The 24493-nt window shown below is 45.2% G+C and overlaps 2 protein-coding genes across 2 annotated transcripts in view; one reads left to right on the top strand and one right to left on the bottom strand.

Moving 5' to 3' along the window:
• Window positions 1-20472, bottom strand: part of EPS8L2 (EPS8 like 2) — a 113265-nt gene extending 92793 nt beyond the window's left edge. Inside the window, exon 1 of the mRNA XM_006263685.4 lies at window positions 20136-20472. The gene's annotated coding sequence lies outside the window, so the exon portion shown is untranslated. The remainder of the gene's footprint in view (window positions 1-20135) is intronic.
• The window catches only part of DEAF1 (DEAF1 transcription factor), a 164059-nt gene that overhangs the window by 78597 nt on the left and 60969 nt on the right, over window positions 1-24493 (top strand). The gene's annotated exons all lie outside the window — the stretch shown is intronic.

The raw sequence follows: 24493 nt of genomic DNA, 5'->3' as shown, positions 1-24493 counted from the left end.
CATGCCAATATTTGCATTACCTTTATATCACATTCACAAGTGCCTAGATGCAGCTTATGAAACTGAACGTCTCTTGAATAGAGGCCATTTCCTTTTATTGGTCAACTTGGAAACAAAACTTAGTTTAGACATAGATTGAAAGTCTGTTCCTAAAGAACAGTGAAAGCCCCCAGCACCTAGCAAAGTTCTCAGCATCTCAGAGAGCCAGATTCAGAGTGAGTGAACACCTGAAGCTAATAGGATTTGCTAAAATATATTTCCTGCCAAAACAGAACCCTGTTCGTAGAAGCACAACACAACTGGCTGTTCACAAATCCAGCCACAACTATCCGGCATCAGAAAGGTCTGGGGAAATTGGAGGCCAATTCCAGTGCCATTCTGAAAGAAGAATATGCAATGAGTAGAGTCCTCAGTCTCTGAGCTGATTCATATTATTTGAATTTACCCTGTTCTTCAATTTTGGTAGAGCCCTGCAGAAATCCAGGTTAAAGAAAAACACAGAGCAGGTTGGAGCTTGTGGTGTGTCTGCTGATGATGTATCTTGCCAAGGGTACTAATACTATATATTATCTGTGCCTAAACTGTGGTTAAATAGGTTTGCCCACGAATGGAGCACTTTCTTTCCTATCTTTTGAAATTCCCTTCTGTTCCTGCTCCGCACTTGTTCTTTCCAAGGCAGTCCTGACATACTGAGCAGAACTTATGAGGGTGAGAAAAATGTTTCAGACATGTTCTCTATAGCTTTGCATCTCCCACATAACTTGGGAACAAGCAGCCATCATCCATTCCAACAGAAGTTAGTTCCACCTGCAAGCACTCCAAAAATCAGACTGTGTCAGGGGTCCCAAATGTAAAAAAACAGAGGCAACCAAAATCAAATTAGGGAAGTAGGCCTTTCTTGAAACAAGAGCAAAATGAATAAATGTTAATTGTAATAAACAAGTGCTTTACAATCTTTTGGACTAAAAACCTCCCAAGCCAAATGTGCCAGATAGGAGAGTCTATAATATGAGTCATTCTTGTTCACTTGGAAAAAACAACTTGAAATTCCTCAGGCTCCCTGGGAATGGCTTGGTTTCTATGTTTTGGAGTCTTTCAGCTTTTTCCTCTTGAAGGCCAGGAGAAGTGGTCTATTTGGGGGATATTTATCTCCCTTCTCAACCTACAGGTAATGCGACCCACCTTTTTGACCTGTGGATACACATAGTTTAGTTTACAACAAAAAGGAACTAACCACAGAGTCATACGTAATTTTGGCAGCCGTTATGGTCTCAGGAAGAGGCAGTGGGCCAGCAGAAAGTTAGGTCCTGGTCCAAAGCCCATCAAAATTAGTGGGAGTCTGTCCAGTGACTTCACTGGACTTTGGATTCAATGCCCTTAGCACTTGACAGGGAAGATGCTCGCTCAGGGGGTAAAATGGCAGAGTTCAGGGATTCTGACAATTCTGTGTCAAGAAATGTCCAACTCCTCCACCTCTTTACTTGGAAATCTGAATATAGCACAATTAATTCACTGTTCCCAACCTGGTATTACACACTACAGGCCCAGTCACTGTAGTCAATGGAAGCATTATCACAGCTTTTTTTGATGAGCGCAAGACTGGACTGTAAGCGTCTCAAGGTGAAAGAGATCCTTGTTATTTTTCTCCGGCACACCTACTGTTTACATTATGAATCAGATGAGGAGCCAGTAGAAAGAGGGAAAGACCATGCATGTGGGGCTTGGCCAGTCAAAACAGGGAGCAACTCTGTAGATGAGGCTCATGTTTTGATGAATACAGCGCTGCCTGGAAGGAAGCAAAGGAACGCTCCTGAGCTGCTGAATGTTCTGCCACCATCAAACTCAGGGCGTTGAATGAGAGGCTCTGTGTTCATACAAAGTGTGGAGGCCATATGCTTAAATGGTAGCGTATACATTTCTCATGGCCAAGAGCTCAAGTAGGAAGAGCTGTTCTTCACACCCACCTCCTGAAGGAGCCAGCACTGCTCAGATTCACATTTGAGTTTGTCCAAGGTAGGAGGCACTTCTATAACAACCCAGAGACAACAAGCAATGGCTTGTTTGGGGCGGTGTATGTGGTGGTTGGAGCGTGGACTTCCAGCTGTCACTGACTCACGTTGTAACTGAGTATATTACTTAAATCCTCAGATTCTGTTCCACCTATTAGGCATCTAAGTGTACTTGGGTGCCTAAGTGCAACTCCACTCTGTTCAAGTCCTGAAAATCCCTTAATGGCTCTATTTTTGTAACTGTGTGTCATTCTCCTCAATATTGAATTGAAAAAGCAGTGAGGAGGAGGACCCACTCACTATTTGCATTAACAGCTTTTCAGGGACTTGAGCAGGGTGAAATAGGCTTATGGTTAGGCACCTGAATCAGGCATAATAGGTTAACAGAATCTGGTCTCTATATTTCTGCTCAAGAACAGGATTTCATAGATTTCATAGACATTAGGGCTGGAAGGGACCTTGTGAGATCATCAGGTCCAGACCCCTGCCTAAAGGGCAGGAAGTCAGCTGCGGTAAGATTGCCCCAGCAAGATAAGTATCTAAGCATTTCTTAAAGGTATCCAGAGTAGGTGCTCGCACCACTTCTGGGGGGAGTCTATTCCAGACTCTGGAGACTCGGACGGTAAGGATGTTTTTCCTTATGTCCAGTCTAAAATGGTTTTCCAGCAGTTTGTGACCATCTGACCTTGTCTTCCTTTGGGGTGCCCTGGTGAACAGACATTTTCCCAGTTCCTGATGCACACCCCTTAGGCACCCCTGAGCCTTCACTTTTCCAGGCTGAAGAGTCCCATGCCTCTCAGCCTCTCTTCACAAAGCCTGTTCTCTTGACCTCTAATTATGCATGTGGCTCTCGTATGGACTCTCTCAGGCTTCTCCAGATCCTTTCTAAAGTGTGGAGCCCAGAGTTGGATGCAGTACTCCAGCTGTGGCCTCACCGGATATAACATACTAAGCCACCTCCTTGCAGGGGCCTTAATAACTGGATGTCCCTGTACTCGGAAATCCTCACCTGAAGTGTGGTACTGTAGATATGAAACGCTGTGTTATTATTTAATGCCCCAACCCAAACTATCATACAATGACATTTTGAGAATTTAAGAACAGAAGTAAAAAACTGCAGAAGTTCAGGTGCCCCAACAGCTTGACACACAATCTTGTGGCACATCAAGTGTAACAGTTACCATTAAAAAGCTTGTGTTTATTGGACACCTGACAGATCACAATCTTTTCCTTCTCCTGTTACTTCAGCTACATTTGTGCAGTAAGAGAGCAGGTGACCTTTGAATGGTGATTAATTTGAGCTAATTACTAATCTGTATAAATATTTCATTAAACTACTATCTAATATATAGTTGTGCTATGGCCCAGCTAACATTAATATGGTAATCATTGCTAGTTCGCCTTAGGTAGAAATCCCTTGTAGGCTTCTGTGGATAAGGTATAGCTGACCGCCAACCCCTTATTTGTTGATGACCTGTAAAGCTGCCTGACTAGGCTCCTGCTGGCAGGCAAATGCATGTCATGTTCTGGCAAAGGCCCTGTCCATGCTGGGACCTCTGCCCTTAAATGTGGTTGTCACTTCCATGGTTATGAAGCCTATCTGATCAGGGCCAGCATGCTTCAAAAAAGAAGACCTAATGCAGTGGTTGGCTCCATGCCAATCTGCTGGAAATACAGTGTTCTCCCACAAAAGTCTTACTCGGTCCCCAACCCCAGGCCAACTGGCTGACTTCAGGAATAAACCATAGGAGTTGAGGTCAGTGACTGCTGGGGGGACAGAAGCCTATTATGATTTGTTTGCCCTAAACTCCTTCCAGTGTGTTTACTACGATGGAAAGTATTTTTGTCTTTCCCCAAAAGACTGCTGTGAAACCTTGACTCACTTGCCTGGCTGAAAAAAAATCTAGTAAATGAAACTGTGGAAGGCAGTTACTGTTTTAAGACTGTGTTAATAGGAGAAGATCGTCCATTGACAAACAGGTTTTAGAGCTGCCTGTTCACCTAACTCCTCACAGGGGCGTGGGATCTTTTGGCCAGATTCAGCCCTGAGTTATTCTGAGTTACACCCTGTGATATTCTACTGAAGTCAGTGGGACTGCTGTGGGGTGCTAGTCCACATTGGTGAATGAGGACCCTCTCTCTCCCCCACTTTTCATGTTCACCTCTGCTGTTAAGCTGTTGGCTTCTCAATTCTGTTGCGTAGAAAAGCCCATCATGATTCCCTAGAGCTCTTGAAAGGAATAAAGAACTGAGCATTCCCAAATGTCCCATGGAGTAGTAGTTGCTTCACCTGCCCCATTTCCCCCCCCCCCTGACAGTTGAAAGATGCCGCCAAACAGGATAAAGTCTTGCCTCAGTAAATGCCATTTACTGTCTTGGGAACTGTGAGAGGGTTTTGTGGGGTGAGGGAAGACCTAGACCTTTCAGGTCCTGAAACCATGTCCAATATTATAGGGCTTTTTCAGTCTATAAACTTATCATTGCCTATTTTCATTTCCATCTGCTCCTTCCCTGGTATTTTTTTAATTATTATTTCTTACTCACATCCTGTCTGTATATTTTTGGACGCTTGTTTTGAGCTAACTTGGCACATGGCATGTCAGCAGGGAGTGTCAGTATGTAGAAGAAAACCCACCAAACAAACTGATGCTGTTCCAGCCAGCCCAGTAGACTGGTGGCAAGCACTGCTCCATGGATGGATTTGTGCCTCAGCCTGGGAGGGATGGGAGTGTTAGGGAAACAGCATATTCGGCCCTTGGGCAAGGCATGGATAGACTGTGAAAACTGCTTTATAGATGTCATGTGTGCATTAATTGTTCTAGAAGACAAAACGGTGGTCCTATATTTAACAGTAGGAATTGGGGAAGGTGTCTCACACAGGGCTGGCAGGAGTTGATGAAGAACACGCCATGCCCATCAAGCTGGATTAGCTTGGCTGTGAATGCTCTGGTATTTGTGTAATGTTATGTCCTTGTAGCTGGGCCCAATACCCCCTTGCTTTTAATATTTCAAGCCAGGCAGTCTTCCTTGCACTGTTACCCAATAAGTGCAGATGACAGCCAACTGCTTTGAGAGCTGCAACCAGAGAGAACGATTGGATTTTTTTCCTGGTGAGTGGTATTAGGTTTCCTTACCCCTTGTGGTCATGGTCCTCATAAGAGGATGGATGGCTCCAAAAGGGGGAAGGGGGAATGTATGGAAAATCTTGCTATTCTAAATTGATGTTGCTGGCAGAGTCCAGAAGGTGTGGGAATCTGGTGGATGCAGCCTGGTATTGTCTACCTTATGTCAATAAATATACAAGTGTATGGACAAACAAACAACTTCCCATGGTGTAAAAGGGAGTGGGGTGTCATTGAGCATCGGCTACTCCATGGGAACAGCCCATGTTCCTACTCTTACCCTGTGGTAAGCAGAATTTAGACTGAGACAACTTAACTCTCAGCAAAAGAAGAGTAAGTTACCAGTTCCACCTGCCCTGCATGCCTCTGTTTCCTGAAGATGTTGTGCAGGATGTGATCAGGAAGGGCTTCATCAGAAGTGGGCACTCCTGTCTGCTTTAAGGTCATCAGATAACCATAATGCAGTCAGAAGCATGTGCTTGTGCCATAGCCCTGTCTGGTCTGGCTGTGTACGAGGCACATGGGACACTTTTATTTGGTGGTGGCAGCGGTAGCATCCTGGTTGAGAATCACTGTGGTAAACTCAGGCAGCACACCAGTGATTCTTAACTGGGGAGTGGTGCCAAAATCAGAAAAGCTGAAAGGGTGCTCCGGCTCTAAGAAGGTTGAGAACTACTGTTTTAGAAAATGGTAGCGACCTCAGGTATCCTGAATTGCAGTCCAGCATCTTAACCACATCCTCTTTCACAGGATGGTGCCTAAAACATCTCTCCAATAATCTGGTTTCAGTATTTGTGGCTAGAGCCAGGTACAGTCCCAAATGTCCAATCTGAGAAAATTATTTCAGAAATTTGTTTTCATATCAAATGGGAATGAAAACAAAACAAGGATTTAAAAATTTACCATGAAGCTTTTTTTTGAAAGAAACAAATTTTAAAAAGAAATTGAAAAAAGTTAGTTTGGGGGGTCAGCTGTGCTCTTTTTAATATTATAAGGTATGGTGTAAAACAAAATTTTAAAGAAAAAGTTGTTTTGAAATTATTTTTATTCAATTACATTTGTTGAAATTAATATGTTTCAGCAGGAAGTTTTGATTCTGATAAAATGGCATTTTTCTGATGGAAAAATGATCTGTTGGAACGTATTTGACTGGCTCTTCCGTAACGTGGAGGCCAGGAATAACTAGCTGAGGTGTGCCGACAGGCTGTGGCTTAAACATTATTATGAGGAAAGGTTTCACTTTTCTGGATACCTGGGAAGCATAGTGCTGGCTTTTGGTCAGGTGAATTTTATTGTAATATTTCACTGAAGCCATTTTATTTCTTCAGTCACCACCCCACATCTTGAGCTAGGAATAAAGAAGCCCGGCTTCTGAAGTGAGAGTATGGAGACACTCTGGCACCTATCAGCCAGGGATGATTTATGGATCATCTCTGTATATGATGCTCATATCAGTCTCTGTCTGATGATAGGAGTTGGGATTACCAGCAGTGTGGAAGTGTGAGTCCATATTCTGATATCTCTGCCAGGGCTGCCGTCAGCTATTGAAGCCTACCATATTACCATTCTGTGTCTCTGGTTCCCCAGACCAGGTGTGTATAGACTAGACAAGGGGGAAAGTAGGAAATCATTGCCAATTGAAAAGGTACTGAGTATGAAGGACCACACTGGGACTAGGGCACCAGCTGCAAACTGACTCACTTTCAGTCCCTGTCCTGCCCCAGGCCTCCTGCATCCCATGAGTAGTCATTTCATCTTTCTGGGTGCATCTATACATGTAATTAGGGCAACAAGATAAACCCTGGCACAGTTTGGGTCAGAGTCAGCTGCTCCTGGGTGCAGCATCTGCATGTGTGCCGGGGACTGCAGCAGTTTGAGCCGGGGCAGAGAGCAGCTCCGGGCTGGCAGCAGGCTTGGTGGGGGTCAGCCCCAGGCTCTGAGTGATGGTGTTGGAGGGCAGAGGGGCTGTCTGGGGCATGAGAGTGCCAAAACTGCAGATCTGTGTGGCTGACCCCACTAGCCTGCTGCCAACCCAGGGCTGCTTTGCCTTGGCTCAAACTGCTGTGGTCCTGGTCACTGTCCACATGTGCATTTCTGCACAGTAAATGACTCTGCTGTAGGATAGTAGTGTCCCCAGCAGTACTACCTTATGGCGGAGTTGATTAATTTACTGAGCCCTAATACTGGCACACGTGTAAACAGAGGCACTTTACTGTGGAGCTAATTAGACAACTGCAGTAAAACGCACATGTAGATGCACCCTCTGTGTCTCAGGTCCCACCTGTAAAAGTGTCTCATTCCTATGTCCTAGAGGTGCTGCATGGTTAACTGCATTAATATTTGTGAGGTGCTCAAGCACTCCAGTAATGGGGACCTTGCTAGGACATAAGACGGGCCCAGAGCATAGGGTTTGAATATGGATACCAGAATTCTCCAAAGGAAGGAATCACTCGAGGCAGGGCTGACCCACAGCTCAAGGTCCCCGCTGATCCATTGGCTGTCTCTGTTTAGTGTGTATTCTGCATGTAATTTCTGACCATACTGTAGCCATTTAATCATTTTATTACTGAGGGATGGCAGAGATGTGATTTATAATTATTCCAAATGTCACCATATAATGGAATCCTTTTTCTTGGAGACCCATATTTTCAACTTGTATTTAGATTTTACCTCTGCAGTCTGGCTCATTTAAGAGATGGACTCAAGCTCTGAATTCTCTCTTGTAGTCCACTGTGCCATTGTAATAACCATCATTTTGGTCAGCAGTGGGGGCTTCCATGGTACAGTGTGAGCTAAAGGACTTCTTCCCTCAGCAAGGAGCCATGGCAAGGATGCCCTGTATGAATCAGGCACAAGGAGGGATAGAGCCATAGATTATAGGGTTGGGAGAGACCTCAAGGGTCATCAGGTCCACTGTCTAACACACACTAAACAGCGAGATAAACCACAATGATCCCTAAGGGACCTCCCAAAACACAAAGACACAGATCTGTTCACTTTGCCCTTTGCTTCAGTTAGAATAAAAGGATGTTGAGAGGTTTTGAATAGAGTGCATGGATGCTCCTGCCAGTACTGAGAAAAATTCTAGCTGGAAGGTCTTGCTCCCCAGGCATGGCCATACCAATTGTCAAATTTGGGGTCAGGAAGGATTTTTTTTCCTTTAAATCAATTTGGTGTGCACTGTGGGGGTTTCTGATGTCCTCTGCAGCATGGGGTGTGGTTTTCTTCCAAGGATCCTCTTCATATATTAACCAACAAATCCCCTGACACTGCAGCAGCAGGGCATTCAGAGCACTTCTTTTTTTTTACTTGTGTTATGCTGTAGGCTGTAGGGTACCCTTGGTGTTTCTGGCTTTTGTGCCTTAGAGTTGTGTGTTAGTCTCAATTTTGAACATTTCTTGGGTAAGTGGTTGATTGTGAATACTGGGGACTGGATCCGATGGCCCAGGAAACCCCTTCCAGTCCTGTGCCACGTGTTAGCTGGACTAGGAGAAGCTCAGTGGGATGTCAGGGGTCACGCTGGTGATTAGAAGGGAGTGGGTGGCACAGTTCCAATCTGTACTAAGCTGCCTCCTCTGAACTACACCTCACTTCAAGTATTGGTGAGGGAGAAGGGGTGTCTGAGCAGAGTTTCAGACCTGATCCACACACAGGTTTACAGCTGTGTATGAAGGCACCAAGGAGAAGCATTAGTATCCAAGGATCTTTTGATGCCTTGTACCACCTCCGAAGGGGACAGACAGGAAATAAGGGGACCTGGAGCAACGCTTATCTAAAGGTATTTTTAGTTACACAGGCCATCAGGGTGATATAAATCCTGGCGCTGTCAAAGGATAGAATGCAGTCATGGTAGCATTTCTCACCTCAGATAGATGAACTCCTTGAATACAAAGAGGACATAGCAATGGCTTTATAAGGGTGCAATGACTTAGATCAGTTAATAGAGCCTCTTCTGGCACTCTGTAACATTCAGCATTGAATTGATGCTTTATGGTGTGCAGTGATGGGGACTGTTTCTTTAAAGAATGAGTAATAGGAAGTTAGACGGGCACAGTGTCTGGATGGTGGAAAAGCCTGCCCTGTATAAGGGCTTTGCAAGCAGCTCGAGGACAGTATAGTTTTGCCATCTCAAAGGAGATAGATTGCATCAGCTTTGCAGGTACAGACTGGATATAAGTGGACTTTCAAGGATTAGGGCACCATTGTTGGGGTTGTTACAAGAGAGCCGGAGGAGCAAAAAATGAAGAAACAGAAGCCTAATTCTGAACAGGAATGAAGAGTTTTGTTTATTGAGAACAGTCGGGCATTGGGGGTCCCCAAAGGCAAGTATCAGAGCCCTTGGTTGTAGAAGTATTTAAAACTAGAGTGGGAAAAGCCCCTTGAGCAGGAGTCAACCATTTGTATTCTCTGCAGTGTTACACCTGCTGTTGAAGCTTTATAATAACTTATCCTGAAAGCCATAGAGTGAAACGGAACAGAAAAGCCCACTTCTCTGGTGCCCTCCAAGAACAGGGTTTTCATGTATTGCGTAGCTCAGGCAATTCTGCATGGCCACGAAGAAACTTTGATGCAAGCCTTTCACTGGGATCACACTTTCAGATCCCTGGTTTCCTGGCTGGAGGGAACCCTGATAATATTGTGTTGTTTGTGAAGGGTGAAAGATTTCAGCAATACTGACAAGCAGCTTCCCTGTGTATTTAGATCCACACATGTAAGAAGTTAGCAGATCCTACCAAGATTGCCCTAAAGAACAGAGGTCTGGAAATCATTGCAATTCTAAAGAGGACGGAGTGATTAAGGGGGAAAGAGTTCTTGTGCTGGCGTCGTTCAGGCAGTTAGGAATTTGTGCTGTGGGAGGGTAAAGTCAAGGACAAGGATTGATTTATGTGGAGTAGTTAGGCTGCAGTGGAACAGCAGCAGGAGCTTTCAGCTACTGCACAAGTCAAAAGGATGTCATTATATACCTTATACGTTATATATAGATGTCTCTCTTGCTCATTGACTTCTCCACCTGCAAACTTGTGCAGCACCATAGCTGACTGTTAGGAGAGGAGAGGGGTCATTACCCAGAGAGTTCCTACCATCTGCTTAGGAAAATTCTGGCTCGTAGGAGATACAACTCATTACTAGCTCTCCTAGCATTATTGCTACAGACCTCTCAGAGCTGGGAGCTAACAGAGGTCAGTATTATATGTTTCTGATGGCTTCCATTTTTGGATTGAATTTGACATGGGTTTTACACCCCTGCTTAGAGGTAACTGTACAGCAGACACTGACCAATGCTTCTCAGTCCTGAATTGCTCTTCTACTAGGGGAGGTATTATGCTAGTTCTGCTGTTGCAGCTTAGGCCTGAGCAGTAGCTGTACCAGTTTGGGACCCGTTAGCTCTGGGAATGCACCTCCATTCTGAATTACAACAAACCTGGTTCTTCCATACCAGGGTTCCTACATGGTTTAAGTGAGTCCTGGCCTTTTGCAAATCTCACCACTATCAAGTATGTAACTGTGGCATTGCCCTGTACTGGGTGAAATCAGAACTGTAAATCTGTGTGCCCCTAGCCCTAGGTAGCTAACCAATAACCTCCTCCTGCTCAAGTGGCAGGTACCTGTGCTTCTGGGTATTACCCATCACTACTGCCATGATTTTCAGAGTTGAACAGAAAGCTGTAGTATGACAACTGTGATTTCCAATATGACTATATCTTTGTCTGAAGAAGCTGGATCACGCAGCCTGTATGCTAGGGAAAGGTACCACAAGCTTGCGACCAATTTTAGAGGAAGGGGAGAATGGTCAGTTCATACCCTGACTTTCCAGCTGGTTGTCAAACTCCCTTTACAGATCCTTTCGTTGAGTGGTAGTTAGGGTTGTAGTTCTTTTCAGCTGCAAGCCCCCTGTGTCTGGCCAAAGGGAGCTGTTAATGAAAGTACAGACAGCTCTCTGTCTGTGCATGCTTGTAGCCTTTATTTCCAACTCAGAGGATGGGCTATTCCATTTCCTTCCTTATTGTTTTCTTTGAACACACACTGTCACTTGGAGAAGGAGGCATCCCACACACAACAGGATTGTTGTGTCAACTAACTCTGCTCATGCCAAAGGCCTCATATGCTCACTGAATGGACATAGGTACCTTTGGAGCCCTTTCAAAAGAGCGGGATCTGCTATGTTCTAATTATCGTGTGTAGACAAGCTGGGAACAATACAAATGTAGTGAAACCACTCCAAATTGAACCATGGGTGAAACAGTGTTGAAGATAAGAGTAGTTTTACTATATTTGTATTGTTCCCAGCCTGTCCATGATTAGACCATAACAGCAGTTGCCCGTTTGAACCAGCTTCAAATGTACATGCGTCTATAACGCCACTAGCAAGAGCCAGCCCCAATGGCAAGTGGAGTGCATTTGAATCTCTCTACACTACAGAACCTGCTTCTGCAGTTTTATTGCATGGATCTCATCTGACAGTGCTGCTGCTTTCAGTTCTGTGCAGTTCCTAAATTTTTTTTTTTAAGCAGCAGTGACTGGCAGTGGCAATGTACTTTTGGCTGTTCTCTGGCGCCAGCCAAGATCAATGCTAGGACCTGGGATCACTGCTGGGAGCCTTTGTGCCCTATTTACACTTCTCCCATCATCTCTAGGGCAAAACCCTCATTCTCTTGCATTCTTCACATACCAGCCTTCTTGAATTGAAATGGAGTCACATGGGCACCAAGGAATCTGAGCTATGGCTTGATTATCACAAACTTGGGTCTTAATACTGGACCGGACCTTGGCATTGGTACTGAAATAACATTCCAGGCCCGAATCTGCTGCTGGCATAAATCAGTGCATTTCCTTTGGAGCGCTACCAATTTACACCAGCTGGGGAACTGGCCCACAGCCTTCCTTGGAGTCACTGCTGGTTTGTATCATTGCAAGAAAGAGGCCATTGAACCCGCAGATCCCATCCCACAAAACATGCTAGGGTGTGCTGACCTGGGCTTTGGGTCAGCTGATTATAGAAAGTAGGGATGCTTTCAGCTAGAAATGGATCTAGATTTGGGGTCCAATTCCAAACCCTCCTTGAAGTCAATGGGACTGACTCTCACATTTAGAGGTAAGAGCACACATAAATGGGGCATGTCTTAATTCCCCAAATCCCCTCCCCCCACTGAAATCTACAGATTTTAGTTGAATCTCACATGGGTGCAAATGTGGAGTTCCTCAGCTGCAGTTAGCATACCTGAGATCGGAATGCAGCCTTTCGGAGTCACGCTGGGTGTAAATTGGCATAGTCTGGCCTACAATCAAGGCCATCCAGGGTCAAATTCCTAGGTACAGGTGGTGTAAAATGACTTAATTAACTCCTTTATGGTTAATGGTACTATGCTAGTTTATATCAACATAGATCTGGACTGGACTGACCCTATCCTGGCCAAATAGCATCCAGAGCTGTTCTTTCTTGTGAGAGTCACGGTATTTATAAAACAGTCCCATGTCCTTTTAGTAGACCCAGAACCCATGATGGTGTGTCAGTAACATCAGCTCTTGAAAATGGTATAAATAGCTTTATAATGTGATAGAGCTAATCATCATTGCAGAAGTAGCAAGACACAAGATCACTTTTGGAAAGAAAAACAAGAATGTGTTGGAGCAAGATGAGCATAATTAATCTGCCTTGCTGCCCTCCCACTTCAACTCCTTAGGCAAGCAGAACTTTAATTGAGAGCAGCAGTCTCGGTGGGGGGATGTTAACAAGCTAAGCCCTATGATTTATTGAGGGCTGTCACAGGTGAAATGTTGTTTCACCTCAGTGAATTCAGTGCTGAATGGAGTCAGTATCAGACTTAGAGAAATGAAGGTCCTTTCTGTTTATCTACAGAAAAAATAGAGCAAAGGTAATACCAGTGTTAGGTTTTCTGTACTGTCCCACTAAAGAGCCAGGTCAGGACAGGGAAGTTCTTAAGAGTAATTGAAAAGTAGATTCATCTCCATGGCCCCTCAAGTCGTTGAGATTACCACTCATGGATAAGCAGAGATGCCAAGTGTTGTTTTTATGTATGGTCATGAGTCTACTAACAGCTTAATGGAAACGAGGTTGTTCAAAGTAGGCCCCTGAACAGCCATCAGATGGAAACAACATTTTATGAAAGCTCAAAACAAAATCTCAGGTCATCAACTGCCACAACATCTGGATCGAAGTTCATTTTCTCCACTCAGCTCTGTTAAAGAGAACTGATGTCATCTGTAAGGAAATGAGTTGTGAGATGAGAACCTTGGCTGTGATCGGCACCAATGGCCAGATTCACAAGGATTATGAGGATTCCTTATTTGCATCAGGCGAATATAAGAAATGATAGAGTGAGGCTGGGAAGTGACTCTAGAGAAATCTCACTGGCTGTAGTGATTAGGCAGGAAGCAAGTAGCTTGATGGTTAAGAAAATCCATGCGAGAAACCAGCAGAGTCAGGCCACCAGAGGCAGGATTTGGCCCAAGTTATGTTTAGGCTAATGCTTGGGTTCAAATACAGTTAAGAGAAAACTAAGCATTTTTGGATTACTTGATGCAAAAATTTGATGCCCTTCATGTGAGAGTTCTGCCCTCTAGGGCAGGAGATCCAGGACAGTGGGAGTTCTCATGATATACAAACTACATCTGAATTGGGTCATGACAGTAGCTCTGGCTTTGGATGTACTCTGGAGCCAATGCCATGGGGCAGATTTGGATCCGGGGATAAGAATCCAAATCTCCCATTCTCCTATAAAAGTCAAAGTAATTCCAGTTTTGGCCAATATCTAATAATAGATAAACACAGAGTGCCTCATCCCCTTGCAACACTTCCTTTTTTGTGTCCTTGTGGCAAGGTATTTATCAGAATTTGCAAATTTGTTTTAATCTGACAGAGCCATGACACGAGTGCTTCTGCTATGGCTTCAAGCTTGCAACCTCTGGGTTGTCAACTGTGTGCCTTAGTGCCTGTGCCACCCCAGGCCTATCTAAGTGTCATTCATTTCTGGATGAGGTGTGTGATTCATGAACTCCTATACTGATAGGCTCCAAAGGAATTTCCATGGGGCTGCCTTCACCAGAAGGTGAGCTGTTTGAAGCGATGGGAGCAAGGGCCTGTAAACTGCCAGAGTTATGGTGATGTTAGCCTGAACTATGCCTTTTTCTCAGTGTCTTTCTTCCCATGTGCCAGCAGACATTAATGCCAGGTGGATGATCTTTGGTTTATTGCCATGCAAATTAAATTCACTTTATCTGTGTGGAATAGAAATCTGGATTTGATAAGGCAATAAAAAAATCGAGGCAATGAAAACAGGAAGAAATAATGTAGAGCTGTGAAAACTATGAGGCTTGGACCAGTACTGGTATCCAAAATAAAGGCAGGACTTGCTGTCCCCTTCACAGTATGTACTGAAGAACAAATCTTGATATAGCGTATTGTTTTCGCCAGGGCCTGGACCCAAAGCCAAGTGTCAAATCCTGTTGGGTGCTGTTCTTCTTGGCATTTGCGTGAATTGTGCTCTTTTATGGTAAGGGCCCTTCTAGTTTAAAACACAGATCCTCAGAAGTGCTATGGATCCACCAGCACACTTCAGCCACTTTGATTGGCTACAGGAATATTTTGGACTCACTGTCCAAAAGAAAAGCTTTGGGGAAAGGTTCCTTTACAGGCCAGTCCTTGCAGTAGAAGACTGAAGAGATGAATGTCCTGAAACAGTAATGGCTCTTCCCCTAACGGTGTCAGACTCACTCTGGTGAATGGAGCATCCCCAAATGACCAGTCTTCCTTTCCCTAGAGAAATATGTCCATGACCATTGTGTGCATAAGAATTATGGTATGGGATAACCACCTTGCACTTGTAGTCTAGAACTGGGTGGTCCAACTGGTGGCCCATGGGCTCTTGCAGCCATCTCTCCCATTGCTGTATGGTGTGGGAGGACCCGGGGTGGCTGTCTGCTCCCAGTGCAGCCTATGTGGTGCGGGCCCACATGCCACCTGTGGTGCCCAGGGAGTGGAAAGCCATGCAGTACTGGCACTGTCCCCATAGTGGACAGGAAGGAGTGGTGGGGGGCTGCCCACACAGTGGTGTATGGCCCCTGGCCATGCCAAAGTTGGACAGCCCTAATTTAAACATGGTTTATAACAATGGGTATTTCTGAAAAGATATCTTTATCCATGCCCAGGAAGGGGACTTCACTAGAGCCCTACACAGTGCCAGAGTGGTGTTGTGAGCACTGTGTGAATGGTAACGTGGACACAGCATATGTGCACTCACTGGTAAACCATCGTGCAAGCACAGCTCACTATGTGAGGCTTCCAGATTGTTGTGGCATTCATAACTGATTGCTTTTTTAATTGTGATTTGCTCCTCATTTATCCAGGCTACCAGAAAAACTAGGTCATTTCATCCTGATATCAGGCGTTTCACCAAACAAGATTCACAGTTGGCATTGCCGCCAGGGGACTGTATTGTCTAAATGGAAACATTTCACTTCTCTTCTGAGGGAAAAGCTCTCAGTTTGCACACAAAGGCACCCAGCACAGGGGCCCTTTCTTGTGTCCATATCAGTGCGATCGGAGTCAGGCACATTATTGGCTCCCCAAGGTGTTCCAGCTGGGTGCTGGCAGAGAGGTAAGATCCCTCTTTATAGAGATTTGATACAGAGGGACGAGATGTCTTAGGGGATTGGTAATAGGAGCTCCTCACCCTAAGGTTGCCAGTTCAGATACAGTGCAGGCAGGTAGAGTGAAGTGGTATTGCCACCTTACAGCTTTGATAGGGAATGTGAAATATCTCAGTCCAGATCCCAGAGGACACTAGATTGCATGCTTGGCAGGAGCGGCAAAGACAAGGTGCCAAAAGACTGAACTCCCTTAGTCCACTGGCAGTGGTACCTCCTGGGTTAGAGAGGAGACTCCTGGTCTAGTGGAGAGAGCTATGTGATGGGTGGTGAGTCCAGGGCTCCACTCTTAATTTGGCCTGTGACCTTCTGTCTAAGCCTGGGTAGGTCACTGCATGCCACTGTAGTTCTTCTTCCCCTCCCCACGTGTCTGTTGAGGAGCTGTGTCTCACTAGATGTTTGTACAATGCATGGCAGCATAGTTTTGGCTGGGCTCTGTAAGTCCTACTGTATTACAAATAAGAAGACAGGTGAGGTTGTTCAGTAGCATCAACTGCTTCCTCTGGACAGAAGATTTCAGGTGATCAGTACACAGCAACTCGACTGGTTTCGGTAGGGGTAGGATAAAATGCTGAGGTACCCCCTGTCACCATGTGGGGCTGTGCTCTGTGTAGGGAACATTTAGCAGCCACTGAGCGAACAGTTGCTCATGGCAGTTACCTGTCCTGCCTCTTCCCCCACCATGTCTATGCCTCTGCTAGTCCCACGACCCTGTAGGTGTTTATAAAGGCATTTCAGCTGGCTTCTTTGAAGAGAGAGGTGAGATGGGGATCAGAAGAAGTAAAAACTCCCCAAGATCAAGCAGGAGGCACTGAAGGCCCTCTCAGAGAGTCGGGTGGATGTTTTATACTCCATTTCTTCACCTCTGGCCAAAGTACTGCAGGATACCGAGAAGCAGTACAACAATATGGCTAGCGACTATTTCTCATACTGCAATAAAAAGCTCACAGGGCCCCTACCCTGAGGGCTGTTCTTCCTGGAATGACATCACAGTGGCAGTACATAATGTATCTTGTGCTGCAACTTTGCTCCCACAGCAAGCTTGGATTGGGCAAGGCATCTGATATGGACCTCCAGCACTTTGGCCAGAGGTGAAGAGGAAGCAGAAAGAGACACCAATGCAGAGAAAGAGAGGGATGGAGCCAAGAGTGGAGGGCACATCCAAGGGGTCTGACCCTCAGAGAACTGCTTAGGCAATAAAGCTCCAAGATTTCCACCCCTCACCATGTAGTTTTTGTTCAGCTTCAGAATAGTTAACTGATCACATGTGGTGCCTGGAGTTAATGCCTGTGGAGGTTTCCAGCCACACACATGAAACAATATGCATTTGTATATACATTCCACTTTTATACAGTAACGATGCTGGAATAATTAAAAAAGCACTTGAGACATTTAGAGATGTAGGGCTTCTTAATAAAGAAAAAGGACCATGATAGGGAAGGGGGAAAGTCACAAGCCCACATCAAGGAACCTCTCTTTTCCAATGAATGAAGGACACAAGACCTGTACAATCGAGGGGGCAGATGCTCAGTTGATATAAACTGGTCTAGCTGATTTATACCTGTGGAAGGTTTGGCCTAATATATATCATACGTGCAATCCTTTACTACAAAATATAGTGACTGGGGATTTAATGTGCCAAATAAATCATAACGCACCTGCCCGAACAACCACACAGACATGAGTAGGCAAACAAGTAGAAGAGGGTTAGCCTTGTATCCTAGCTGCAGCAGGAGAATGGGGAGCCTCCGTGAATATGACACTGAATACTATGAGAAATATACATTTCAGAATCAACACAGCTAGATAAAATAGAAGGCAAACTTTTAGCTACCACCATGGCTTTGAAGTCTGTATAATGCCTAGCACAATGGCTGAACAGCCACGGCTCAAGTATCCACTTTTCTAGGGCAGCTTTTTCTACTTGAAGTTGCAGAACAGACTGTTGAAGATAGCTGGTTTTTGCTGTCCTATGAATGGTTGCTGAAGGCAAGTTTTACACATTGTAACTCTAAGGTAATATTATAACCCCCTCGTAAGCACCTGCAATAGGGTTTCTGGTTCATTTGTCAACAGAAGTGGGTCTCTCATTTAATTCTTTCCTGGCTCCCTACCTTTTCATGCATTTAGTGGAAGAAACAGATGCAGCTATGCTACTGTGATCACATGGTGGCTTGCGTCAGATTTTCCATAAACCCCGCCTCACCCATGTCATTTCTACTCATACATCTTGGAACACAGACAAACCACTGCCACCCTGCCATTCTTGATGCGAGTCCCCGGTGTCCCTGATGATTGCAGACTGAGTGCCTGTGCCTGTGCGGGACCAGAGTGAAGTCAGTGGAGCACTGCACAGGGGCAGGTGTTGGCCCACCCAGCAGCATGGGGCTCTCACATTGCAGCTCAGAACTTTGACCAGTTGTTTGTAATGAAATAGAAAAGGCAAACACTGAAGAGAGGGAATGTGTTGGCTCATTAATGCTAAAACCACTGCCTGAAAGCTGCTTTCATCTTACAGTTGTTCAGTGGCCTGTGCAAAATGATTTACTGGACTCTGTCTTCATCCTAGCAGACAAGTGCCCAGATACCACAGTGTATGTCCTCCATTTGGGCACTAATGGACAGCCTCATGACGACTGAATGGGCAATAGGTACTGAATTACCTCTTCAGCCCTAGGTATATCCCCTCCAGTGCATGGTTAGGTTATATGTGTTGTGACTGTCTGTTCTCCAACAATGTTTAAATTCATTTAAATTGCTCTGGGACTCCTCTTCTCTTTTCCCAGTTAGGCTAAGATGATGCTATGTCTCCTTGGCTTAGGGTGTTAGATCACAAATTCTCAAGGGCCTGATCCTGCTGTGAGGAATCTTACTGATCTCAAATGTTCCCTGGCTCTCTCCCTAGAACTGGCACGAGCCTCTCTCAGGTGGAGTAGATCGACAGCCAATGTCAATCAGTAGAGCTTCAGGATCTCTGGAGGTTTACACCAGCTGAGGGCCTGGCCCAAGTCTGACTGCAAAGCTAGGATGGCGACAGAATTGATGGTAGTGTTCATCAGGCCACTTGTGTAAATGGGGACAGAGAAGTGACATTTCCTATTGCACTTAATTGCATTTTCATAGAAAACTCCCTGGATTTCAGTCTCCTGCTTTAGGACACAGCTCCAGATAGGTACCTGGGTCTCTCTCTCATTTATTTATTTATTTTTTTGTGGGGGGGACCTTTCTTTTCATTTTCTGTGTCCAAGCAAATAACTTGATCATGGAACCAAATGGAATGAGGAATAGAGCTATGTAAACTGTACCGATTAATTCTCGCAGCTTGGATTAACTGCATTTGTTTTGCAGCAAGAAGCCTAATAGTGGAAAGCAGCATAGCTTCACTGACTACCATTTGGTTAGGACAATTAATTGAGGATCTGGCCCTCCTGCGGCAGATTTTTGGACAGGATAACTGTTCCCAATATAGGACAAACCCTGCAGTAGCAGTTTGGAGATGGGATTTTTGAATGAGCAGGAGTGGAAGAACTGGGCTCCCGTCATCACTCAGTCCTTGTGGCATTTCAGAACGCAGTCTGGCAGGGGGAGCATGCCACTGAATTGCCTTCATTTTAAGAGACCTGCCACTATATTTTGCTACCCTCTTGTCTTGCAACAATTCGCAGGATTTGAAAATAACACAGGCCGAATGTAGGCTTCCTGAATGTCCCCCCAAGGCATTTGCACCACTGTTTTCCTTTCAAATAACCAAAAGGGGGAAAAGACAATCTCTCCCTTGCCAAAGGTGTATGAAGGTTTTCAGGCAGGCAGCCTGCACAGTCATGGGTGAGCTTTTGCAACTCTACTTCCAGTCAGTTTTTAAAGTTTTGTCGAGGTTCTGGGCTGTGGGACAATTCAGCCCAAAAGCAAGACAGAAAGGACCAAAAGGTGGAGCAGAGAAAATTCCTCCCTGGAGGAAAAGCCCCAAAATGTTCAAACAAACAGAACAACACAGAAATACAGCAGTCATCAGGCTTCATTAAAGAGCCTCATCTCTGGCACACGGTGGCATTATGCCATGAAAGTGCCACCTACTGGATCTTCAGGGCACGGGGCAGGGAAATGCAAGGAGAGGAAACAGTCCCAGAGAAATAACATTGGAAACCAGCTTCTTTCCCCTTTTCTTAGCATAAAGCCCTGTATTTTTACCTTCCCCAGCATGATGTTGAACATTTCCCTTCCCTCCCTACACACACCCACTTCTTCCCCAGCTGCAGGGACCTGTTCTATGAAGCAAGCGGTTGTCACAGGAGGATTTAAAAAAAAAAAGAAATATTGGGAGTTAAAAGGAGAGACTCACCGCTGCTGAGAACCCTCTGTTGTGTCTTTCAGTTTTCTGGTCTCCTTCACGTCTCTGCGCAGTTATCAGTGCCCTCCTAGATCACTCCTGCTGCCATTCTCCACCAAGACCAAGACCCCTTCTGCTTTCTGCAGCAAAGTGCTTTGGCTGGGATCACAGCTCCGCTACCCCAATCTGTCAGGTGAAGAGTTTGACAGGAACCCACCTTATCCCTCCAATCTAAAAATAAATAAAAAAAAAATAATCTCTCTGCCCCTTCCTTCCAGTGCAGCTTCCCAAGCTCCTGTGAGGGCAGGTGACAGAGGTTCTTGGCAGAGGAGAGAGGGAGGGCTGGCCGGCAGCAAAGAGGTGGAGCTGGAACCAGAGCAACAGGTTACTGTATAACTAGACTTGTGCTCATGATGTGAGGCTGCATCCCTGGAGCTGCCTTCAGTGCCAGTTGCCTCTGCTGACACCTGGTGCAAAAGCAGGGAAACCAGAGCAATGAAGTGGCTTGAGGAAAATGCAGGGCTGGCCCTGGGACGTGTGGTGTTCCTGTTTTCTTTCCTCTGAGAACATTTCGTCTCCAGCGAAGTGGTGGCAAGGATAAGGAGCACCTTTAAGGCCAGGTTTTCCATGGCAGCTTAGGGAGAAGTGACTGACTCGAGCTGCTCATTGGGGGAACAAGGCATCTTTTGCGAAGCATGAGCCACCTCTAGAAGCTTTACGTTGGCTCTGAGGGTTGCTCCGTCTCCCCCGGGCACTTCTCCTTGCTTGGGTAATTTGTAGTCGCTTTCTCTCTTTCTGTCTTGGCATCTTCTGTGTGGAAATTTGCTGCGAGTTTGAGGATATGAGGAAACAGCCTTATCCTGGGCCAGATCCAAAGCCCTGAGTCACCACTGTGCTACTCTTTAGAAATCAATGGATCTGCACCAGGCTAAAGCCTCCTGCTCCAGCTTTACTGATCCAGATGTGCAAGCACTAACAAAAGCACTTCTTCCTTGGGAGAGATAGCAAGGGCCTGATCCTTCAGGGCTTGCTTCCCCTCCACTCCCTTTCCCCCCACAATTCCTTATCTCAGTCGCTCCAGTGTTAATACAAAGCAGCTTCAGTAGAGTTACTACAGATTTAAATGGTATAAACTGAGAGCAAGCTAACCCACCCTCCCTCCCTCCTGCCCATTGAGTTCAGCAGGAATTTTAGGCAAGGAAAGCAGGCTCAGACCAGGAGACGTTTTGAAGGAGTGGGATAAGATTTCCTAAGCCCTAGCTCTGCAGACACAGCAAATCACCTCAAATGTGTGAAGTGCTAAGGGATCCACACAGAACAGTTTGGGAGATCAATTTAGAAAGGATTCCAGGATTCCTAGGGGTTATTAAATATGTCTTTGGGGAGGAAAATTACTTGGGAACAAGAAGGGAAATTTAAAAAAATAGGTAAGGATTTACTGGATAGGAGTTTGGGGGCAACACGCATTACCACTATACAGTTACTATGCAGTCCTACCTTGTGGAGATAGGCCTTCCCCCTGGATACTGATACATACAGCCTGTTTCCAGCACTCTACAAAGGCCAATTGAGTCCATTCCACAAGCAGGGAAACTGAGGCAGAAAGGTTTGGTCAGAGATTGTGTAATAAGTCAGTAGTGGGGTGGGAGTAGAAGTCCAAGCTTTCGACTTGCAGACAGACCTCTGTGGGAGGAATCCCTTCAGAAACCCAAGAGCACTTTCTGATTCTCCAATGTTGCTCTCCCTTGCTTCTTTTAAAGCTGGAGGAAGTTGTTAAATGTCTGTACAAAGCACTCCTTCCTCAGCCTCCTGAGTGGGGTACATGATACTTGGACAGAAACTGTATAGTACTGCAGTGGGTTGTTCTTATCAGAATATTAAGAGGATGTTTTGGCTTAAGGTCTCTGGAGGAGGGGTGCTGCTAACCCAGGAGGCTGAGTTTGTTCATCTGACCTCTTACTCTTGGGAACTCTGAGGGGATAATCTGCCCTGATGTGTGCAAACTATTATTAGTGCTACTTGCAAAGAAATGGCTCTTTTCCAGACCTACCAAAGGTCTAACTTTAGTTGTGGGAAAGCATCATGTCTTAAAGACAGTGTCGCCATGCTGGAGCACCAGGCACTTGATGCTGAGGCTTTCTCTGTAAAGGATAATATTGGATCCATGGACCTCATGCTACCACTTTGCTTGCAATTGGGGAAAAGATTAGACCTGTTGGCTGTGGGGCAACTGAGATAACTTGTAGAGTCCAATTTTGTTGTGCAAAGTTTTCCTTCACTAGGAGGGGGGCTTGATTTTGGTTTTCTAACTTGCACATGCTCAGTGATGCCTGGGGAGGGAACACCCCTGGTGAGCTATCAGCAAGGGAATGTTGTACAACAGGATGTTCATAGTGAGGCTGGACTCCTGTAAATCCAGTTTGCTGAATGACAGTTATAAATGTGGGAAGAATGGTTGTGACAAAAAAATGTTGTCTTTTGCCCTATCAAAATGTAAGTACATACTTTGTGCATACCAGTACACACATGCACACACAGTGATTCTCTTGTCCTTCTCTTTGCTATTTAAATTATATACTTTAAGTACTTTACAGACCCTGTATATAGGACAGTATCACTAAAATGCAGCCCCCTGATAGCAAGAGGCAGATAGACAGTCTCTACCACAGGAAACAAGAGGGAGGGTATATTTACCCTTCTAAACAGGGTAAACAAACTCTACTTTGTCATGAAAAAAACACAATGGGGTCTCTAATACTTCTTGGAGAGAAAACCAGGCTTCTTGGTTAAGGTTTTACACAAGAGGTCCTTTCCCAGTGAAGTGTATTAAGCACCATTGCATATTTCAGAGGGATTTATGGCTGGGTTGAACTTCCTAGAACATAAAATTATACTTGGTAGGATTTCAGGAAAAAATGCACCTGTTGCTTGAGCTGCCTGCCTCTACCTGCTTTTGCTAGCTGTGAGGTTGTCACCATGGTCTACTGTGAAATGCTGTATCCTGTGAAAAATCTGGGGTGAAAGTTACAAACCTTCAGGATCACGAGAGACAGAGAAAGAGAGAGCAAGAGATCAAGCGCTCCAGTAATTTGCTAATTATTTATTTAGGGTTCTCAGCCTCAAGAAAAATGGAGAGGAAAGAGGTAGAAAACCAGCTGGGTCATGAGCTTTGGAAAATAGGTTAAGGGCCTGATTAACCCAATAGGAGGCTTTCCATTGGGCATCCATGGGTTTGGACTGGGCCACACAACCAGGATGCTATGTATCAACTAAGCTGGAGAGGGAAGGGGCCTGAAGACCCACTTCTACTGGCCCACAGCTGGGAACAGTCACTGAGCTTGGTGGAGAGGTTGGGTTGTGGTGGCAGTGCAGGGCTGCATTTATACCAGTGGCTCCAGCTCAGTGTGCAGGGGCACAGGCCATGGAAGGTTAGGAATTCTTAAGTAATTTGTAAAGAAAAAAAAGGAAGTATAATTCTGTCCCTATTTAGGTCTATGGTGCATCCACACCTAGAATCCGGTGCGGTTTTGGTCCCCAGCACCTCCAGAAGGACGTGGAAGAACTAGAAAAAGTACAGAGGAAGGCAACAAGGATTAGGGGAGTGGAGGGGTTTCCATATGAGGACAGACTAAATTGGCTAGGACTTCTCAGATTAGAGAAGACACTTGAAGGGCACATGCTAGATGTTTATAAAACATTAGTGCAGAGGATGTAAATAGGGGGCTTATCATTTTCTGTCTCTCACAATACTAGAACAATGAAATTGGTAATAGGTTTAAAACTAACAAAAGGAAGTCCTTTTTCAGACTGTGTAATTAACTTGTGGAACTCATTGCCACAAGATGTTGTAGAGGCTGGTAGTTTAATCCTGTTCAAAAGGGGAATGGAGGGAAAGTCCATCAGTAGGTATTGAACCTTGTAGAGCGGGTGGCAGCCTCTGAATCAGAGTATCTTAAATATCTGAAGGCTGGAAGCTGCAGTAGGAGATGAGTAAGAGGTGAAAAATTCTAGACTTGCCTGGTTCACCCTTCCCATCAGCATCTGCTCTCTGTCAGTGTGAGATGGGATACTGGGTTAGATGGACTTTTGGTCTGACCCAATAAATGCCAGTTCTTATGTAGGAGCCTGTCAGACAGTAATGTTGAAGAGGCATTAGGGGGAGAGCAGTTCTCATCCTCCTAATACTTGAGGATGTTTGCTGACACTGCTTCCTGGAACCAGGTAAGAGGCACTGCTTTTTTTAATACACGTAGTGCTAGGAGTGATGTAGCTGTGATTGACCAGAAATTATGTGAGAGGCAAGGATATCTTAGGGTGATATCTTTTATTAGACCAACTACGTAGTGGAGACAAAGTGAGACCGGCTTTCA

The sequence above is a fragment of the Alligator mississippiensis genome, chromosome 2 (assembly GCF_030867095.1).
Source record: "Alligator mississippiensis isolate rAllMis1 chromosome 2, rAllMis1, whole genome shotgun sequence".
Classification (NCBI taxonomy): Eukaryota; Metazoa; Chordata; order Crocodylia; family Alligatoridae; genus Alligator; species Alligator mississippiensis.
This window is presented reverse-complemented; position numbering and strand designations above follow the sequence as displayed.